This window comes from Chrysochloris asiatica, unplaced genomic scaffold (assembly GCF_000296735.1).
Source record: "Chrysochloris asiatica unplaced genomic scaffold, ChrAsi1.0 scaffold00044, whole genome shotgun sequence".
Classification (NCBI taxonomy): domain Eukaryota; kingdom Metazoa; phylum Chordata; class Mammalia; order Afrosoricida; family Chrysochloridae; genus Chrysochloris; species Chrysochloris asiatica.
Genome location: NW_006408562.1, coordinates 1,832,256 through 1,838,309, shown reverse-complemented (window position 1 = coordinate 1,838,309; position 6,054 = coordinate 1,832,256).

Here is a 6,054-nt window from a genome sequence, read left to right as displayed (position 1 = left end):
TATCAAAAGGATAGCAACTTATTTTTGCTCCTTTCTGACAAGTAATATTTAAGCATTAATAAGACAATTTTAAAAAGCAATTTTATAATTATAAAATAAAATCTGTCCTGCATAGAAATTTATTGAGCCAAGAAACAAGTGCATAATTATATATAATCCAGCAATAATTAATATAAGCATTTTATTTTTAAGGGAATAAAAATCATGAGGTAAATACACTTTAAGATCTATTGCCTCTTCAAATTAGTTTTTTGTTTTAACTTTATAATTCATTATCATGCTATTTCTCAAGGATACTTGTCTTTACATAGTAAGATATTTTCCAAGAAATTGGATTCAAAATATCTTATCCAGAGTCCTGGTGTGATGCTGTGGGTTAATGCGCTGGACTACAAAGTCAGTTTGAAATGCAAGGTCGGTGGTTCAAGCTCGCCATGTACTCCTAGGAAATTGTTTACATGGTTGCTATGATCGGAACTGACTCTACACGGCACTTAACAACACAACAGCAATCCAGATTCTCTAGTGAAATAGCAGTGACATATAAATATATTAATAGATGTATGGAGAGAGGGTTTCTACAAACAATTTGCTCATGTCATTGTTGTTGTTGCTGTTAAGTGCCATTGAGTCAGTTTGCCCCACAGGGACCCTGAGGAGCAGCTGCTGAGTTTGAGCAGCTGACCCTGTGGTCAGTGCATTATCCTGCAGCACCACATCAGGACTCCTCATGTGATTGTAGATGGCCCAAAATTCCCAAAACTACAGGTCAGCATACACTTGAAAGGACCCTTCTGGAGAGGCTTTCATTCCCAACTTTACATGTCAGACAGCTGAAAGTGGAAGGTGAGAGTCCTGCTCACTCTCAAAAGGCTTCCTTTTTTGTTCTTACGGTCTTCAACTAGTTAATCAAACTATATTACACTATTGAAAGTAGTTAGGAGTCCTGGTGTGGTGCTCTGGGTTAATGTGCCAGACTGCAAAGTCATTTGAACTGCAAGGTTGGTGGTTCAAGCTCACCAGCTGCTCCTTGGAAACCCTATCCAGGGTTGCTATGGGTCGGAACTGCTTCAATGGGATGGCACTTAACAACAACAACAACAATTGAGAGTAATTACAGATACACAATTGCGTGCCTCAGAATTTGAATATGGATCAAGATAATTTGCATATGGATCAATTGTTTAAGAAAAACAAGGAGATACTGTTTGGTTCAAAGTGGAAACATTTTGTGGCAGGGATTTTTCTTGCTTTACTCATTCAACCTGTAGGTTGAAACTTGAATTTATGAATGTAAGTTAAAACCCACTGCTGGAAAATCACAGAAAACTTTTCTAAAGAAAAAAATCTAAAGGTGAACTGTTTATCAACATAACTTCCATCTAGTTCTACACATTCTTAAGGCTGTGGTTCCATCTCTAGAACCCTTCCATGAAGAATTTCATGCTCTTTCATCTACAGCATCTTAAAATAGCAGTTTTGGCATCATTGTTCTTTCAATGTTAGATGTATTTGAGGAACAGAAAGAAATCTGAAGTGGCAAGATCAGAGCTATAGTGTGGATGAGGTAAGATTTCCCAACATAATTCTCATAGGACCCCCTTGCTCCCTTGAAGGATGATCAGGTATGTTGTCATGATGCAAGTTTCCTGGCCTTTCTGTCACCAATTTTGCCATCAATTATCTTAATATTTCTTCATAATAAGTCCCTGTTGTAATCCTGTGCCCTTTGAGAAAATCTGTTATGATTGCTCTTCTTAGAATTACAAGAAACAGCATCACCTGCTGAGTTGACCTTTCTACCTTGAATTAACTAGCCCAGCAGATCCCCTCAGAAGCCATTATTCTGATTGGACATTCTTATTGAAGGCACTTAAATGAGACAAAATCAATGATATAACTGAATTTGTCTGCAGTCATCCACTGATTCTGAAGACATTTTAAGTGATTATTTTGATTTTTTCTTTCTTTCTTTTTTGTTTAAATAAACTCAGGTATGTATGAACTGGAATCCCAGTAGAAATACTTTGGGACTTTTCTTCATATGAAGAACAACATCAGAATTAGAGGAAGACTCAGTAACAACATACAATATGTGACTTCCTAGCTGAATATAAAGACAACTCAAGGCACTTACTAATGAAAGCTAAAGACTACAGCATATAGATTATAACTGAACAAAGAAGAAACAAAAATCCTCACAACTGGCCAAAACCCACCACCACATTATGGAGAAAAAAGAAACATATATATGTTTAAATGGAAAATAAATTTCATTTATCAATAATTTTATTATACTTGGATTATCAATAAACAACAGTCAATAAATAAAATGATATATTGCTTTGAAACAAATCTGTTGTATATTCCAAATAAAAGAGTAATCTTGACACTATGGTAACAAAGATATCATCTACTCTCTGTCATTCTTAAATTGATATAGCCAAAGTTGTAAAGGTACTTAGTATTGATATTAAGGTTATTGTCTTTTTGGTAACAGTAGACTAGCTAAATCACAGAAACTTTTCCACTGAAGAAACTAGAAAAAAAATAGGTCAAGGTATTAAAAATAAATGTTTTAAAGGATCGTAGAGATGATCAGAATTAGGGAAACTTTCTGGATAAAGGAAGAGTGAGATTCTGTAAAAGGACTCTTTCAAAAGATACTTTTCCATTTGATATGATGATTGACAGTAAAAGGATAAGCTAAGAGGTTAAGAGTAATTTGGACACTCTAATGTGAATTAGAGAATGGAGATCAGAGTCTAACAGTACATAAGGGGGGACTTAGTCATCACTCCTCTCTTTGAGGATATTAAAGAATGGCAGCATAGGAGAAAGATTAACCTGAATTAGATATATTGCCACAAGGGCTATAGCTCAGATTTAAATTATTTCAGTACACAAAACAAAATAGATTGAGTGAACCTCAGGTTGGTAGTATCAAGACTCCAGGCAAAAGCAAATAAAAATCCATTATACTTTAAAATATAACAACATAATAGGTCACACTTTTCATAAACAACTTGGAAGACAATGTCCTAGAGGTGAATAAAATAATCAGACACATTTAGATACACTACAACAAAAAACATAACCAGGAAATTCAATAGAAAATAGGAATAATTCCACAGGGCTACCCTACATTGAAAATATCAGATACTGTAGTTTATAATGGTGCTAATGAGCAGAAGCTAAAGATAATGGGAGTGGCATAATACTTGGATCTTCACATTGTTTCCCTAAAACGGATAAATCAGTTTTGTTTGTTGATAAATGAGGGTTGTTGTTGTTGTTGTTGACTGCCATCAAGTCCATTCCAACTAATATTAACCTTATATAGGGTTTCCAAGGAGTGGTTAGTGAGCTTGAACCACTGACATTGAAGTTTAAAATGACTTTGCAATCTAGTGAATTAACCCATAGCACCACACCAGTACTCCAAATCAAAATCAAATGGGGTAGTAAAGGGAAAATAATCCAGGTAGTATCTTCAGCAAAAGTAAGTGAAAATTTTTTTTTCTAAAATCACCAGATTATGAATTGTTGTTGTAAAGTGCCATCAAGTTGATCCCGACCATAGAGACCCTGTAAGTGTTTCTGAGGAACAGCTGGTGAGCTTGAACTGTCAACCTTGGAGTTCAAACGGCTTTGCAGTCTGACGCATTAACTCACAGCACCATACCAGGACTCCATAGATTATGAATGGGAAAGGCTAAATCACCAGAGTAATCAATCACAAATACTACTCTTATACAAAGAAATGTTCACTTCAGATGAAGTACTCAACAGACACATCCATGATCAATAGTTAAAACTGGGGTGAGCTTTGAAGGCTGCAAGAATTCTGAGTATGACAGAGCATCCTATCCCTCAGTCTCAGAAATATCAACATAAAGGCAAAGACTTGCACTTAGTAGAGATAGCTAAAAAGAAAACAGAATTCAACAGATTAAAAGCTTTAAGATTCATGGCAATTTTGCTATTGGTGTTGGTATATTTTAGAAAGTAATGAGATAAACAAACTGAGAGAATATAATTTTGAAAACTCTAAGATAGTATCAGAACAGTAATCTCTGCACCAGTGAGGTAATCAAAGTTTCCCAGGCTCACCTTATTTCCTACAAAGGAATTTTACTCTAAAAGCATAGAAAAACTCAAAGCTAATGGCATAGACAGAATAAACATTAGGAAAAAGGCAGAATAGGATAAATTAAAGAATATAATTTGTATGGCTAATATTGATATAAAGATACAAAAACTAAGATATTACTAATGAAACTATTGAACTTTAACTAGAAAGAAAAAAATATTCATATAGACAAACATATAAAATCATTCATAAGTGAAAAACCAAACAAACCAAGCCCATTATAATCGAGTCAATTCTGGATCATAATGACCATACATAGGGTTTCTGAGGCTGTAAATCTTCAGTAGCAGAAAGTCTCATCTTTCTCCCATGGAGTGGTCCGTGAGTTTGAACTGTCAACCTTGTGGCTAGCAGTCCAGTGCTTATCCTACAATGCCACCAGGGTTCTTTATAAGTAAAAGACTAATATTTACAAGACTTTTCTACAACAGCTCTTTATGCCTGGATACAGTAGTGTTGCATGCTTGCTACTGTCAAAGAAAGAAGAATGCAACCAAGAATATTGCTGTTGTTGCTGTTGTTCAGTGCTATCAAGTTAGTTCCGACCCACAGAAACCCTGTAGAGGGTTTCTGAGGAGCAGCGGGTGAGTTTGAACCACCAACACTGTGGTTCAAACCAACTTTGCAGTCTAGCATATTAACCCACAGCACCACACCAGGACTCCAAGAATGTACTATTTAAAACAACAATAACAACAACAACACTGTGTTTCATGAGTAACAGAAACAGACTTATGAACATGCAAAAACACAGAGAATATATGCATTTATAATGGATCCTTTTTAATGAATCAATTAGAGAATGGGCTTCAGAAAACTTCCTACAAATTGTGGTTTCCCTATGAAACTGTTGGTAACTATTAAATATAATGAACTGTAGCATGAAACAAATAAAACACAGAAAGAACAAGAAACAGAGAAGCTATAGCGAGAAAGCAAGCAAAGTTATTTCATCTGTATGTAACAGGATCCCCTTATTCTGTTTGGTTTAAAACCAGTACAGGTTCTGTGCCAGGTCTATATCCTTTCACTGAATTTATTCAATCTGTATGTTGAACAAATAATCTGAGAAACTCAACTATATGAAGAAGAACAAGCATCAGGACTGGAGGAAGAATGGTTAACAACTTGAGATTTGCAGATGACGTAGTTTTGCTTGCTGGGAGTGAACAGGATTGACACGCTGATAAAGATCAAAGTCTATAGTCTTCAATATGGATTGCACCTCAATGTAAAGAAATTGAAATCCTTACAATTGGACCAATAAATAACATCATGGAGAAAATACTGAAATTGTTAAAGACTTCATTTTGCTTGAGTCCACTACCAACCCTGATGGAAGCAGCACTCATGCGTTCAAAAGACATATGGCATTTGGCAAAACTATGACAAAAGACCCCTGTAAAGAAATAAAAAGAAAAGAGGTTATTTTTATTTAAATGTGCACCTTGATCCAAGCCATAACATTTCAATTACCACATTGTTGTTGTTATGTGCCCTGGAGTAGATTCTGACTCATAGCAACCCTGTATAGGTTTTCCAAGGAGCAGTTGGTGAGCTTGAACTTCTGACTTTGCAGTTCAAATTTACATTGTAGAGCAGGACATTAACCCGTAGTGCCACACCAGGACTACCATATGCACATGACATTTAGACAATAAATAAGGAAGACCATAGAAGAACCGATGCATTTGAATTAAGGTGTTGACAAAAAATATTGAAAATACCGTCAAATGCAAGAAAAACAAACATATCTTGGAAAAAATATAACTAGAATGTTCCTTCAAATCCAGGATGGTGAGATTTCATCCCTTTTACTTTGGACATGTTGTCAGGAGAGACCAGTCCCTGGAGAAGGACATATTATTTATTAAAGTGTAGTGGTTGTTGTTGTTATGTGC